This window comes from Bos taurus, chromosome 20, assembly GCF_002263795.3.
Source record: "Bos taurus isolate L1 Dominette 01449 registration number 42190680 breed Hereford chromosome 20, ARS-UCD2.0, whole genome shotgun sequence".
Classification (NCBI taxonomy): domain Eukaryota; kingdom Metazoa; phylum Chordata; class Mammalia; order Artiodactyla; family Bovidae; genus Bos; species Bos taurus.
The window spans coordinates 51,479,854-51,497,614 of record NC_037347.1 but is presented as its reverse complement, the minus strand read 5'-3'; the positions used below and the strand labels follow the sequence as shown (position 1 = coordinate 51,497,614).

Here is a 17,761-nt window from a genome sequence, read left to right as displayed (position 1 = left end):
GAAATTACTATGAAGAAGTATTTTACATACTAACACCATCTAATACTTGCACCTAGTATCAAATGTGAAGGTGAAGATATCCATGAAATAAATTGGTACTAATGTGAAAGAATCCAGGACATAAGACATAGATTAGAAACATGCCTCCATGGGATTCTCCAGGCAAGAGGACTGGAGTGGGTTGCCATTTCCTTCTCCAGGGGATCTTCCTGACCCAGGAATCAAACCCAGGTCTACTGCATTCCAGGCAGACGCTTTAACCTCTGAGCCACCAGGGAAGCCCAATGTAAAAGAATCCAGGATATAAGACATAGATTAAAAAGATGTATAGAGAGATGATAGATGAATAGATAGATGAGCACACAGAAAATAGAAGAAAAATATTTAGATACTTAGAAAAACAAGGTTTTGTATCCTGATGTTTATTAAAAAATAAAATATTTATCTTAATATTTATATTATCCTAATATTTATGTATCCTATATTTATAAAATATATAATATAAATATAATAAAATGAAATATTTACTCAATGAGTATACTCACTAAACTAAAAATGACCTTGAAATAAGTATGTGAGTATATATGTATTAAATATATGTACATATATTTAATCTATAATGGATTTAAGTATATTGTGCTATAGTCTAATATTAAACTTTTACTTAATCAATTTTTCCTGCATTTCCTTCTAGGTATTTTTACACACTTTTAAAATCAGGACATAATTTTCTCTCTGTCAATATTTTATCTTTAAAGAAAAAAGTAAAATGCTTGCTTTGTGCCACCAGGGGGAGCACCAACATTACTATAAATTTGATACTGAGTCAAGCCTAAAGAAAAAGCTCTACAAAAATTACAACAGAATCAAAAAATTTAATATCCCACAAAATTAAAACATACGTTGTTTACAAGAATTTGAAAAATTTTATAACGCATGAGATGAAGAAAAAGATGTAGGCTATTGTATTGATGCTATGCTTGCTATGCTGTCGCTTCAGTCGTATCCGACTCTGTGCGACCCCATAGACGGCAGCCCACCAGGCTCCCCCATCCCTGGGATTTTATTGATATTTCACCAATAAAAATATGAATTGATTAAACAGTAGTCTGTTTAAGTCAAAATAAGGAAAGAAAGAAAACAGGAGGAAAATCAAAACTAAACACAAAAATACAAAGTTTCAGTATATAATGACTTTGATTAAAACTTCTATTAGTTGATTTTGGTATTGTAATTTCCTATAAGTAAAGCAACCAGGAAAATTAATTTGATTTGCACTTCTAGTTACATTTATAGCAATTAAATTAGGAAGTAAATATGTTTTTGGATAGTGAGGTTCATTCAACATGCTATATTACATTATTACAATCATTTCCTTTAAGAGATATAAGAAAAAATAATAAATCACATTAGGGAGATTCTGCCAAATAATTTATTCTTTACTCCCAACTGTTTGTATGGGTTTTATTGTTCTTTCACAATCAGCTTCAAAATTTTATAAATGAATTAGCCCTAGTAGCTCTTAAATTTTGCCATCTCCCTTTCTACCACTCCCCCAAAAAGATTTATACCATTTGCCCTTATTTATATTAGCCTTGCTGCTAAGTCACTTCAGTCATGTCCAACTCTGTGCGACCCCATAGACGGCCTCCTACCAGGCTCCCCGTCCCTGGGATTCTCCAGGCAAGAACACTGGAGTGGGTTGCCATTTCCTTCTCCAATGCATGAAAGTGAAAAGTGAAAATGAAGTTGCTCAGTCGTGTCCGACTCTTAGAGACTTCATGGACTGCAGTCTACCAGGCTCCTCCATCCATGGGATTTTCCAGGCAAGAGTACTGGAGTGGGGTGCCATTGCCTTCTCCGATATTAGCCTTATTTATATCCATTTAATGGACATTGCCTCAATGGGACATATATTTAGTCTCAAGAGAGTTAAATATTCACCTAAATCTTTCATTTGCATGTAATAGAAAATATACAGTGGTATAAAATTCTTGTTTAATCAGTTAATTTAATAGTTAACTGACTGTATGTTGTTGTAATTATTTAGTTGCTAAGTTGTAGCTGATTCTTTGTGACTCCATGGACTGCAGCATACCAGGCTTCCTTGTCCTTCACTATCTCACTGAGTTTGCTCAAATTTATGTCCATTGAGTCAGTGACTTAATCCAACCATCTCATCCTCTGCCAGCCCCCTCTCCTTTGGCCTTCAATCTTTCCCAGCATGAGGGCCTTCTCCAGTGAGTCATCTCTTTGTATCAGGGGGCCAAAGTATTGGAGTATCAGCTGAAGTCCTTCCAATGAACATTCAGGGTTGATTTCCTTTAAGATTGACTGGTTTGATCTCCTTGCAGCTCAGGGGACTTTCAAGAGTCTTCTCCAGCACCACAATTCAAAAGCGTCAAAAGTGGCTTAGTTGTAAAGAATCTGCCTGCCAATGCAGGAGGCACAGGAGACATGGGTTCTATCCTTGGGTCGGGAAGATCCCCTGGAGGAGAAAATGAAAAAGCATTCTTGCCTGAGAAATCTTCTAGACAGAGAAGCTTGGTGGGCTATAGGCCATGGGGTCACAAAGAATTGAACACGACTGAGCACACAGGCTTTCCAGGTGGTGCTAGTGATAAAGAACCTGCCTGACAAAGAAGGAGACATAAGAGACGTGGGTTCAATCCCTGGGCTGGGAAGATCCCCTGGAGAAGGAAATGGCAACCCACTCCAGTGTTCTTGCCTGGAGAATCCCATGGACAGAGGAGGCTGGGGGCTACAGTCCATGGGGTCTCAAAGAATCAGACATGAGTGAAACCACTTAGCACACACATGAGCATGCACGCACTAAAAATAGAGCGGCCTTCAAAAGAGATATGAGAAACCTCTCTAAAAGAGAAAAGTTTATATAAATAAATAAATAGACATAGACCAAATAAGAACACTTCAAGTGGCAATAATGGAGCATTATGACCAACCTAGATAGCATATTCAAAAGCAGAGACATTACTTTGCCAACAAAGGTCCGTCTAATCAAGGCTATGGTTTTTCCTGTGGTCATGTATGGATGTGAGAGTTGGACTGTGAAGAAGGCTGAGCACCAAAGAATTGATGCTTTTGAACTGTGGTGTTGGAGAAGACTCTTGAGGGTCCCTTGGACTGCAAGGAGATCCAACCAGTTCCTTCTGAAGGAGATCTGCCCTGGGATTTCTTTGGAAGGAATGATGCTAAAGCTGAAATTCCAGTACTTTGGCCACCTCATGTGAAGAATTGACTCATTGGAAAAGGCTCTGATGCTGGGAGGGATTGGGGGCAGGAGCAGAAGGGGACGACAGAGGATGAGATGGCTGGATGGCATCACTAACTCGATGTATGTGAGTCTCAGTGAACTCCGGGAGTTGGTGATGGACAGGGAGGCCTGGCTTGCTGCGATTCATGGCGTCGCAAAGAGTTGGACACGACTGAGTGACTGAACTGAACTGAACTGAGGTAGACATTATAATATAATTTGGGTTGAAAAACTCATATTTGTCTATCAAACCAGCAATTTTTCACAGACTATAATTATGATTCATTAGGTTTCATTCCTTAAACTCTTAATAGAGAGGCTAGCCTTTAGAGTTGCTCAATGTTTGTGGTCTTAAAGTAGTGTTTGAATTTGAGGTAACGAGAACAAAGAAAAAGAATAAAATCATAGGTAACATTTTATATAATGTTCACCCACAGAAAAGGTAAAGACAGATATCAAGGGAAATTTGTATGAGTTCAAATAGCCATGATTATATAATCAGAACATGATGCAATTTTTTCAACCTAGTTTCTTTGGAGCATAAGTGTCTCACAATAACCATACTAAACTCTGACCCTATTGAAGCTCTCCTGAGATGTAAGCAAACATACAGATGCCTGAATTCCTGTTTAACGCAGCAAGAAAGCATGTGACACAGTTATTAAAGTTGTACTAAACTTCTCAGCCACAAACTCCAAATAAAAATGAAAAGGCAAAGCACATGTGAGATATTATTCCTTTTATTCTTTTTTTCTTAATGCCTATGGTTTATCAGAAACGTGTCTGCATTCTTTGCATCTCACTGTGCGCTTGTGATATTGAATAGAAGAAATACCAAAAACCTTGAATCTATGGTGTTATCTGTCATGGTCTACTCTCATGGTACATCAATAAGTGTTAGAAAGTTCTTGAGGTTTTCCAAAGAGAGTGTTGGAGGTATAGGTTGAAAAATAAATGCTGCTTTAACAGGGTGTTTAGTTAAGAAACAAGACTTTGTGTGCTCAGTCAATCCTTCTTGTCTCTCTGTTTGCAACCCCAGGGACTGTAGCCCACCAGGCTCCTCTGTCCGGGGGATTTCCCAGGCAAGAATACTGGAGTGGGTTGCCATTTCCTTTTCTGGGGTATTTTCCTAACCCAAAGATGGAACCCGCGTCTCCTGTGTCTCCTGCATTGGCAGGTGGTAGTCAAGTGTAAGTGAAAGTGAAGTCGCTCAGTCGTGTCCGACTCTTTGCGACCCGTGGACTGTAGCCCACCAAACTCCTCCATCCATGGGATTCTCCAGTCAAGAATACTGGAGTGGGTTGCCAAGTGTAGTGGATTTCAAATTAAAAACATGAACAGCTGTACGTGGCGGTGATAGTGATGCATCATTGGAGCAAAGGGAGTATTGAATGAAATCTTTAGGAAAATATGTGTCTAACTTATAATCTTGGAATATTTCTTACTCTATCCTATCTATTTAAGGGAAGCAAAAAGTTACATGTTAGGCGTTTAGGTTTGCTTCTCATTTGAATATTTAAAAATAAAAATAATAGAATCAAAAAATCAAGGAAAATAATCTAGTCTGGAATCATCACTTAGGGATTATGATTCGTGAAGGCAAAATATTTAGCCAGAATTGAGACCATTCAATGTTAGAAAAAAAGTTGAAACTCAGGAAGGTTATCTAAAGGACATCAGATAATACAGAGCATAGATGAAAAAGTTCTCCTTTTCAAGACAATATGCTGAGATACGAGTTCTATGTTTTATAAAAGAACATTTTATGAAGCTAATAACAATAAATGTGAAGATAGCTATTATTTGTATTATGCTATCAATATATGTTAAGTAGCAGCTTTAAAAAAAAAAACTGTCAGCATACAGTAAGCCTGCAAAACTTATAATTATCTAATGGCATTGGAAAATCTGTGATTAAAATGAAATACTATCCCTGTCCACAAAAGATCTACTCAATAACATTCCATTAACATGCCCTACCCAAATTAATATATAATAGAAGTAAAACAGTGGTTTCCCATTTATATCATTTTTGTACACTGAGGTTTTAGTGTACATAAAACAAACACATACAGAGCACTGAATTTTCTGTTGTTTACATAAGAGGTATACATATTAGTAAGGTGGAAGATGCATTCATTAAGACAAGCATTTCTCAGCAGAACATCACAGTTGGTAATAAAGCCTGCAGAATACGGAACAAGTCAAAAAAACTGTGCCTTAGTCTTGTCAGATTGCTTACACTCTGTCGTTTTATTTTCAATGACTTGACATTTTATCGCTTCTAGAAACTCAACAGCAATAAAGCTAGGGTCATTCAGATTAATTCAAAGCTGAAGTAAATCTTCAACTGTGCCAAACTTGGATGGCTTTTGATGTACTATGTAATTACACTGCCATCATTTTCTGGGCATCCTACATTTGACGCATATGAAACATCTTAATGGCTCTACCTGTCCAACACAGAGTAAGATATAAAACAGGTGACAAGAAATTATTCACAGTGTCAATACTAATATATACTTACATATTTATCAATATGAATGCTATGTTTAACTATTAGAACTAATAAATGAATTCAGTGAAGATGTAGGATCCCAAATTAATTTGCAGAAATATGTTGCATTTCAATACACTAGTAATGAAATATGGAAGAAAAATTAAGGAAACAATTCCCTGTTCAGTTCCATAAAGAATAAAATACCTATAAATAAATATAACCAAGGAGGTGAAAACCTCTACTCTGAAAAATAAAAGACATTGATAAAACTACAATCTAAAGATTTAATGCAATCCTAAAAAAATACAAATAACATGTTTCACAGAACTGGAAAAAAAAATCTTAAAATTTGTATGAAACCCCAAAAACCATTAATAGCCAAAGAAATCTTGAGAAAAAAGAGTAAAGCTAGAAGTAGCGTGCTCCCTAATTTCAAGCTATAGTACAAAATCAGTCATAAAAAAGAATGAAATCTTGCCATTTGTTGCAATGTGGATGGATTTAGAAGGCATTACGCTAAGTAAAATACGAAAATACAGAAAAGGACAAATATCATATGATCTCACTTACATTTGATATTTGAGAAACAAAACTTGACCTGCATTGTTGTATGGCAGAAACCAACACAACATCATAAGGATTTTTTTTTAATATTTTGCAATGTGGATGGATTTAGAAGGCATTACGCTAAGTAAAATACGAAAATACAGAAAAGGACAAATATCATATGATCTCACTTACATTTGATATTTGAGAAACAAAACTTGACCTGCATTGTTGTATGGCAGAAACCAACACAACATCATAAGGATTTTTTTTTAATATTTTTAAAAACTGACAAAACAAAAACAGACTCAGAGATAAGGAGAATGGGGCCTCCCAGGCAGCACAGCGGTAAAGAATCCACCTGCCAATACAGGAGACAAGAGACGTGGGTTCAATCCCTGGGTCGGGAAGATCCTCTGGAGGAGGGAATGGCAACCCACTCCAGTATTCTTGCCTGGAGAAGCCCATGGACAGAGGAGCCTGGAGGGCTACAGTCCATAGGATTGCAAAGAGTCAGACGTGACTGAGAGACTGAGCATGCACACATACGCACACAGACACAGAGAACAAACAATGGGTGATTTCCAGAGGGGAGGGAAGTGTAGGAGATGGGCAAAATAGGTAAAGGGAACTAAGAGGTGTATATACTTGCAGTTATGAAATAAATAATCACAGTGTTACATGGTACAAAGTAATGAATGTCATCAATGGTATTGTAATAGCTTTCTATGGGCATAGATGGTCATTAGATCTACCGTACTGATCTTTTAGTGATGAACTTAAATGTCCAATCACTATGTTGTACACCTGAAACTAACATGATATGGTATATCAACTATGTGTCAATTTTTAAATTATTGATACTTGCTACAAAATGGATTAACTTTTAAACATGTTATTTTAAGTAAAACATATGATATAAAGGATTAACTATTGTATGAATTCATTATATGGAGTATACAGATAGGCAAATCTATAAAATAAAGTAGATAAAATCATGCCTGGGAGTTGGGGAGGCAAAGGAGAGGGATGGGGGACCTATTCTAATGGGCATGCAGTTTCGTTGAGGATGATAAAAATAGTCTATAATTAGATCACAGTGATGGTTACACAACTGTGTATGTATAATAAAAAGCACTGAATTGTATACTTTTTAAAAAAAAAAAAAAAAAAAGTAAAAAAAAATTTAAAGTTTTTAAAAAATAAAATTTAGAAAATAAATGTGTATTATTATAAAACTGTTGATTCAGTGACTGAAGTCAAACATTAGTGATCTGTATATATGATTTCCCACCTAATTACAGAGAAGTGAAATGTTGCTTTATAAACATTTTAGTGTTTTAATTACTTGAGTGTGTCTGTGTGTGTTAGTAGCTCCATCATGTTTGACTCTTTGTGACCCAATGCACTGTAGCCACAGTCGCCTCTGTCCATGGAATTCTGCAGGCAAGAATACTGGACATGACTGAACGACTAACACACACACACATCCTGGAGTGGTTTGCCATTCCCTTTTCCAGGGATCTTCGCAATGCAGGGATCAAACCCAGGTCTCCTCCCTTGCAGGCAGATTCTTTACCATCTGAACCACAAGAGAAGTCCTATGCACACAAAATGATCTTTCTTTATCTATAGAAAATAAAAAGGAAATGAAAGCAAACATCATATCGCATATGATGTTTTCTCATATTTTACAGAAAAGATAATATCATATGGAGGATAGATCAGCTTCCTGAACTTTCAGACTATGACACATCATATTACCAATAGTCTAAAAAAGTACAATGTGTAAGATGCAATAAAACCCTTTTCCTTTGTCTCCCACTGTTCCTATAGAGTTTCTTCATTTGCCTTTTCTGCTCATCTTTAAATAGGCAGTCCTATGTTGACTTTAATTACCAAAATCTGAATTTGGAAATCAGACATTTCTAGTATATCATATTTATTAATGTTCTCATCCTTAAGCAAAATGAAGACTTATCTCGTCTGCCACTCCACCTCCAAGCCAAACTGGACCAGGGCAGATGGGGCTTCAGTTTAGAAGTGGACATCTTTACAGGGTTTCCCTCTGTCTTATCATTTACCAGTAAAACTCCCATCCTGGCTTACTTCAACACAACATCACTGAATACAGATTTGAGAGGAGATGTGCATAAGTGACTGTGAGGATGTGGTAGAGCTAGCTCCACCATACAGATGAAGAAATTGAGGTACAAACATGTAGCTACTTACAGTCAGTAAGTTGAACCAATCAAGTGTTATCTCTGCTCTAAACTACAGCCCCTTATTTGGTCTGACTATTTCACTTTACTTGTTTTTTCTGCCTTAGTGTCAGTCAAGTGGAGGCAATTGTTGAGTTATCAAATAACCCCTTTACAAATACAAATAATTCAAGTTCTTCTTAATTTCAGCTGTATTGATGAATGCAGACTCCAATTAAGGGTGGATTGATTCTGTTGGATAGACTTGGGCAACGTTTCTCTTTTCAGTGTTTATAAAATAAATATCAATGAAGATGTAGAGAAGAGAGCATTAAGGGATGTAAGAGGTTTCCAGGAAAGGGATGTGACTCTAAAGATAAAATGTCTTCTGCACCCAAGAAAGGAAGGATATTTATCACATCTCTTTCTATCCTTCCAATTCTCTCTTTCTTTTTACATAGCTCCAACATTTCAAGTACAATTTTTTTATATTTAATACCATAGTTCTACTGATTTGTATGGAGAAGGCAATGGCACCCCACTCCAGTACTCCTTCCTGGAAAATCCCATGGGCGGAGGAGCCTGGTAGGCTGCAGTCCATGGGGTCGCTAGGAGTCGGACAGGACTGAGCAACTTCACTTTCACTTTTCACTTTTATGCATTGGAGAAGGAAATGGCAACCCACTCCAGTGTTCTTGCCTGGAGAATCCCAGGGACGGGGGAGCCTGGTGGGCTGTCATCTCTGGGGTCGGACAGAGTCGGACATGACTGAAGCGACTTAGCAGCAACTGATTTGTAGATTCAGTAAACATGTGGCTACATTTCCGAGCAAAACAAATTGCTTTTTATAATATTATTCTTTTTCAAGACTTTATAGTGAAAATTTCAACAAAAAAATTCCAAATGAATTATGAAACAAAAACCCCATTTATTACTTAATAATTGTCAGGAGATTTCCTGGTAGCTGGGGGCTTCCCTGGTGGGTCAGTGGTAAAGAATCTGTCTGCCAACGTAGGAGATGTGGGTTCGATCCCTGAGTTGAGAAGATCTCCTGCAGAAGGAAATTGCAACCCACTCCAGTAATCTTGCCAGGGAAATTCGATGGACAGAGGAGCCTGGCAGGCTATAGTCCATGGGGTTGCAAAAAAGTCAGATAAAACTTAGCAACTAAAAAGTAACAACAATGATTGTCAGAAAAACAACTGTTCCTGATTTTAAAATATATATATATATATATATGTATTAATATATGTGATTTATATAACCACTCCTCCCACTACATAATAGTAAGCATGATGGAGAGCTTGGCAGGAGCACACACCATTTCAAGTGCATCAATAACCTTCCACTGTACATTCATTTTCTGGAGTACATTTACTATTCCCTTAAAACCTCCATTAAATGTGTAAAACTATCTTTCATCCTTGTCTATTTAATTTCTGATTTACCTAACAAAACACAATAGGTGAATAATTCTCATTGATATTTTCCAATAATTTCACAAAAATAGGCCACATCAAAGATTTTACTATAAATTATAAATATATTCAGCATCTTACAAATTAGGGTCTTGAAAAACGTTTGAAATTCAAATTCACCTGGGAATACTTATTTAGCCAAAAGTTTGACTTTTCAAAGATTTTTTGAAATATTCTGATGCTTAGTCTAGAATAGTGATATTTGTTAATAGTCACTTCCCACATGATATTTTAGTTTCTTTTAAGCAAAACTAATTTTTTCAACAGCAACAAGTTCATTGATCTACAAATTTTATTTCTGAATATTCATCACATATTAATGCATTACGTGCACATGCAGTAGTTTAAATTTTCTGTAATTGTCTATATTTTATTAGTTGACTAGTCCATATCTCTTCCCTATTTTGTTACTTATACCTAAAATGTTTCACTTGCCTACTACTCCTCATTGCCCTTTGCATAAATTCTATTTTTCATTCTTTCAAGGACAGTGTCAAGTCATTTTTGATGAAACTTGTTCTTGTGTCTTTGCATTTCCATTTTTTTCACAGCTCTTTAAATTATGCATTATGTTTTTCCAGTGTTTTAGCATATTTTGGTACACATTTGCTGTTCCACTGATTAACTCTTATTAGATATTTCAGAGATAGCATTGAGAATCTTTCCTTCAACATCCTCTCAGATATACTCTCTAATGATTTGGGTGCCCATCTTACACATTTGTATATCACTTTATGCGTAAGTCCATCATTTACTTTACTTCAAGTAGTATAATTGTCCATTAATTTAATCTTCCTATTATACACAGAGATGCTTGAGGGAAGAGATTAATTTTTTATCTCCTATATATAGTACAAAAATGAGATAGCCATTTATTCCTCAATAAAACTAGCAATCCATGAAACATTATTCACTAAAGGACACAATTTATTGTGTCCAATATTTGGTAATAAAATGTTTCTTATGTACAAAATATTTTGTTTTTATGATTTTTAGTATTGTTTATACATGTTTAACTCATAAATATTGTAGAAGTCCAATGTCTTTGCCTATTTATGCTTAGACTAATAGTAAGGCAAATATGAAATATATTTAAATTGTGAAGTAAATGGAAATTTAGGATGCTTTCATAACTGTGATTAAAAATGTACACCATTGTCAGAAATATGTTTAAATGTTTGAGGTAATAATTTCTAAAGTTCTCCTTATACTTTCGTCATCCCCCTTCCTGAACTTATACTCAAAATTAAAGATTTATATCCTCTTTATTCTGATTAAATTCATCCATGCCTCAAGTTTCCTTTATCACTTCTATCTTTATGTCAGAAAGCTTTTTTTTTTTTTTGACTTTGATTTTTCTTTGAAACATTCTGTATTTTCATCTATTTTTTCTTGATTTTCACTAATTTCAGCATATCAACAGAAAAACTATCCCTTAGTTTAAATAATTTCTTTGCCAGCTCTTTATTTTACTTATCTCCGAATCCAGCAGATCACAAAGCCCTTCCTGTCCTGCTACTTCCGATCTCTCAGTTCTGCATCTGTCTATTCCAAACAGCTCCCCTAGGTCTGTGCCACATCTTCTCTCTGCTTCAGTGTTTTCCAAATTATTGTTCTAACTTATTGATTTATGACATTGCCACTCTAATCAAAAGCACACACATATATACATAAATATATGTGTCTGTTTCAGGCTCATGGCACTCTGCAACCAACCTTCTCTCTTTCAGTCTGTTAAATTTTTAACTATACACACATTTCTTCTTAAATTCTATATCCTTCATAAATATTTTGTAACAATTCTAGCTTGATCAAATAGTTGTATCCTCCTTATACGAATAATTATTCTTATCATATTACAATTTTGGAATTTTATAGTGGTTGTTATTTATTTACACATATAGATATTTGTCTTATAGAGTGCACTGTAGGGTGAGAAGAATAAAGAGAGTAGTATTCAATTCACATCTCTTAAGAACCAAGAACAAGTATCATACATACACATATTTGATTATATAAAAGTGGCAGGAATTTTTGACAATGCAATTTTCAAAGGCTACAGTAATAATAAAATAAACTTAAAGCATTTTAAGACAACTGGGGAAATGACATTAACAATCAGAGCATATATTCTTTACTCTGAGTAAAACTTTGATAGTATTAATATTATTGTTATAATTGCCATCTCAGTGACATCACTTGCTATCCATCTCATATGCTCAGCTTCTCTGAGAATCTGCTAATAGGGCAATGGAGCAACCAGGTTCCAATCTTCTATACCTTGCAACATTGGGAACAGGACCAAGTAGATCATAAAAAAGTGTCAGCACTATTTTAAAAAGATTCATATACTCATCCACAAAGCACAATATGATATTCACAGGGGCAATAATAAGAAAGGAGAGAGGTGGTTTTAAAGTTTTGTTGTTTTTCATTTAGTTACATCTGCTTATACAGACTACTGAAATTCAGTAGACCTGTCTCACTAGAGAATTGGGAGTGCAAAGTTTTTCACTGAGCTTGCATTCAGATTGTATTCACTTTGATAAAATTTGAATTCAGCCTTAAAGCATCAGTATCTGACATGCATAAACTCTTTGGAAGATGTCTAAGCAAGATATAAAAATGTATATGAGTGCTTAATTGTTAAAAAAAAAAAATTTTCAAAATACTTAATTTAAAATGACTGTAGTTTAGTATGCAGTCTCCACCCATATAGGTGGAATTTTATAGGAATAGAATTTTGTGCAAATTAAAAAATTCTCATGAGATGCAAAATAATTAACTTATTACCTCTAGTTAATGAATAATGAAAAAGCCATCTCAGAGAATCAACACTTGCCCCTTCATCACAGTAAACTGGTGGATTTCAAATTGTGCCCTGCAGACTACCTATACCAGAGTCTATTGGAATGCTTATTTACAATTCAGATTTCTGGGTCTAAGCTCTGTCAACTGAAGCACTGCTTTTATCCCTACAACATAGGATCCCAAAGGATTCCTAAGGCAAACGTGATTTGAGAACCACTGGGAGGCCACTGGTGAGTAAGTTCCAGATTATCAATTGTATGTCTTATCTTCAGGAGATAGTTATTTCTTATTTGTTTTTATTGAAATAGACAAAGACCCATTTGGGAATTAAACTGAAAGCATTTATTCCACTTAGTTAAAAGCTGGTTTTATAATGTGTCTTGGCTTATTTTTCAAGAATAGAAATAGAATCATCAACTATAATGACCCATGCCTACATTCTATGTGAGAACTGAAAAATTATTGAGTATAAACTCTTTGTGTACTTTTTTAATCCCTAAAATTTATAATTTTTAATGCTTTTTTAGGGCTTCCCAATTGGCGCTAGTGGTAAAGAATCATCCTGCCAATGCAGGCGATGTAAGAGACCCCGGTGTAATCCCTGAGTTGGGAAGATCCCTGCAGGAGGGCACGACAACCACACTCCAGTATTCTTGCCTTGAGACTACCATAGACAGAGGAGTCTGTTGGGCTATGGTCCATGGGGTCACAAAGAGTTGAACATGACTGAAGCAGCTTAGCATGCATGCACACAATGCTTTTTAAACATTTCCTCCCAAAATGAAGAGGATATCTAATTGTCAAATATCATAGATACATATAATATTAAAGATCAACTTATATAATTTTTTTGTCTTAGTCATGTCTTTGGGAGGTATTGAGCAGCTGAGCACACACACACACACACACACAACATAAAAGCCACAGATTAGAATAAACTGTCAGAGAATGCTAGAAAAATCCTATATGTTTGAAATTTCTTAAATAAAATTTTAACTATGGGAATTAAACTGTGTATTAAAGTTGATGCTAAATTGGCACTAATATTAAATTTGAGAAACATACATAAACATGAGTTTATATCATTAACTCCTTCACATATTATTTTTTTCTTACCACTTAAAACCAACACCCAGTTCCAATTAAGGAAAGTCTTAACTTGCATTTGATCTACACTGTTAAATTTGCATACAACTGATCTATGCCACTCTTCCGATCTCAAATATTTGAGTGAAGTTGAAGTAGGCTTTCTCACTTAAATAGTAGTGGAACTTACATAAGACCAATTATTTTAGTCGTGTTTCTTCTGGTATTTCATTCAGAGTAATTGCTACCATCTCTTTTTAATTCTTTCACCTAAAATAACATATTGGAGACAGCGATAAGAACAGAAATCCCACCTTTGCCTCAGAGGCATCTTTAGAATCATGCTGGGGTTTTTAACAGTTTATTTGTGCTTGACCAGCAGATAGGAAGCAGGCCCTTGGCCAGAGTCTCCAGATAAACTAAGAAGTAAGATTTGTACATATTTCATTCCCTAACAGGCCCCGAAGGAGACTGTGAAAAGAACTGAAGTGATTCTCAGCATGTACATATTAAGCTGCTTCAGTCCTATCTGACTCTGAGACCCCATGGACTGTAGCCCACCAGGCTCCTCTATCCATGGGATTCTCCAGGCCAGAATACTGGAGTGGGTTGCTATGCCTTCCTCCAGGGCACATAATTACATATTCAGCTGTATCCTGGGTGCTCAAAATTCACGAAGTATTTTTTCCTATGATTTTATTTAAATAAATATATAATCTATATTTTAAAATTTCAGATTGCATATTAAAATCAAATATAAAATATATAAATATGCAAATATATCTAAAATAAATTTAAATCTTGAGTATGTATCTTTAGTGGGTGATCTCAGTCATCCTCGTAACAATAAAACTTTGGGCACCTGGGAGAATGTGAAAGTACATTTTCGAAGGCTAGATCTGAGTAGCGGTTTTTAGTTCTTTATTCAGAATAACTTATTACATGGTTTTACCAAGAAAATTTCAGTGTCAAAACTCACCATTTTCCGTTTACCAAATGGTGAACAAAGAGAAAAAGACTTTGTGACCCTCTGGGTGTAACTGGGTTCATACTGATTCTAATAAAAATCTTTATTAATTACATATTATAATGACTACTTCCTTAAACATAAACAAAATACTATAAACTTTAAACTATTAAAAGAGCCTATCTCAACCTGGATGCCAAAAATTAATGATAGAATAAAATGAAGAGATATGTTTTAATTAAACAGATCAATATTTTTCAATAAGTAAAAATATTTTTATCACCATTTACTTAATAATTCAATAATTAATCGGGGATCTTGTCACCTTTCTATATCATACATTTACAATTTAAGAAAAAATATATAGTTGAATATAAGTATGTATATATTTGGGCTTTCCTGGTGACTCAGACAGTAAAGAATCTGCTTGCAATGCAAGAGACACAGATTTGATCCCTGGGTCAGAAAGATCCCTTGGAGAAGGGAATGGCTACCCACGCCAGTATTCTTGCCTGGAGAATTCCATGGACAAAGTAGCCTGGCGGGTTACAGTCCATGGGGTTGCAAAGAATCAGACACAGCTGAATGACTAACAGTTTCACTTTCATGTGTATATTTATGCATAATTCTGTAGTTTTTGATAGTTTGTGCAAAAAAGATCAGATATTGCTCATTGTGCAGTAGGAATTTTGGCTGATGCATTTAATTCTTTAATTTTAGATTGTTTTTATATTAACTGAAGGGCAATAACATTGTTCTCTGAGGTGAATTTTAATATTTGTAAATGTTTTATTTGTTAAATTAACAAATGGTAACATGGATACAATGATATATTTTATAAAGTAACTAATGTACTAATATTATTGACATAATTGAATCAAAATTCCTATAATGAGAAACAGTCAATATAAACAAATATGTTAGTTATTAGATGAAAACAGACCTATTTTTATTTGTTTATTTTTTGGCCACACCACACCAAACCACTTATGGGATCTTAGTTTCCTGACCAGGGATTGAACTTGGGCCACCACAGGGAAATCACTGAGTCCTAACCAGTGGGTTGCCAGGGAATTTTCCAAAAAACAGACTTACTTTAAAATATTGCTTATGACTAAGAAATTGTCTTCAAACAAACACTAATGACCTATGTTCTACATTCAAATTTGTTTACTGTACAAACAGTTCTTACATGCTTATACTGAAAAAAAAAAGCAAACTTCTTTACATTTCCTATAAATTACCTCTTTTCATCTAAAATATGAAGGGCTTTATTTCACCTAAGTTGCTTTCTTTTCATTACAAAATTATTATTACAGAAGAGATAAGTGAGAGAAGTATTTTGCCTAATGTGAATTAACCACACCACTTAATTGATTTGATCTCATAGTGTATAATTTAGATAAGCTTGTTAGATGGTTTTGTCATTTAGAATTCAAGTAATGGAAACCACCAGTGTTTTGCTGGTAGCTTGTTTTGACGGATGGAGATCCTCTACGGATGTACTTGATTATAGTAGATGGAAGTTATATGACTATATGTAAAAGATTTTATACAGAAAACTTTTAATCTTCATTTGACTGCTGGTAGAGCTCTTTTAACATACTGGCATTATTTCTATTTCTAAAACAGTATTCCCTCCTTTTTTTGTGAACAATACTCAATATTATCTTATAGAGTAATATAAGGGACTTATGGTGCAAAACACGGATATCAAAGGTAAATTGCCTTTTAAGAGGGAAAATGATAAAAAGTTAGAGTTTGAAGTCCCTTCATAAGATGAGGTCTTCAGTTCTCCTACCAAGGGGTTGTGTGATCTTGGACAAGTTTCTTAACTTTTAATAATAATACAACCTTGCTATTTTATGTCTAAAATTGAGAAACTACTAGACAGTCATTGTAATTGGAATACATATGCAAGTCACTTTGCATAATGCATGACACATGGTAACTTATTAGTAAATATCATTGTCACCATCATCAAATTAAATTGGTAGGAAATTTTGATGCCTCAGGAACCATCTATTTTGCAACAATAAAACAGTAAACTATTTACAGTTGCATCATACAAATGGCTATGCCATTTAAATTTATTTTCATTTCTAACAGATTTATAGAAGGAAATGGATGGAAATGGGTGCTTAACACTGTTACACATGCATATGTACACACACAAAGTCAAAACAAATTATGATTAGTAAATTTTAAGAAATAATCTTGTGCATTCTTAAGCAACAATAAAATGTAGCTCCATGAAGTTTATCTGAAGGAGAAACTTTTTCCAGCATAAATGATTAATAGATAAGAACAAATATAGCTGGTTATGGGAAATTCTCTTTTTAAGTTACAATATGTATGAAATATATGCTGTCTTGACTTTTATATTCAAAAGGTTAGTATTTCAGTTTGTCATTTTATGTAATATTTTCAGTTTAATTGATCCATGTAAGACTACTCAGGCACAAAGAGCATTGTCTTCTATAGAGGTGGTTTTTCTGTTTTTAAATGTATTCTGTTTTTCCTCTGAAGGATGTAATTCAAAATGACAGTACATTAAAAAGAGCTTGATACAAGTCATGTAAAGTTTCAAGGGGATTAATATTTTATTCATGCAAAATGTGAAAAACCCTCTTCTTTCTCATGATTTAAAAATATCTCTCACCCTATTATATTTTCAGGCTATAGTTCAAATGTGCATGTAACACTTGCATACTTGAAGAAAGAAAATAATTAGATCACAGTGATCCGTTTGATATATTTATTCTACCCTTTCATTTCTGTTTACAGTGACAATTCAACATATGTCATGTGACTTTTTGCAGATGTGTCTTAAAAGTATGGTTTTAGAGTTTCAGGTAAAAGAAAACAATAGATTTTCATTTTCATATTATGTTGCAT

At 34.6% G+C, this 17,761-nt stretch overlaps 1 protein-coding gene across 1 annotated transcript in view; it reads right to left on the bottom strand.

The window, feature by feature from the left end:
- Nucleotides 1-17,761, bottom strand: part of CDH12 (cadherin 12) — a 375,294-nt gene that overhangs the window by 69,806 nt on the left and 287,727 nt on the right. The window lies entirely within an intron of this gene.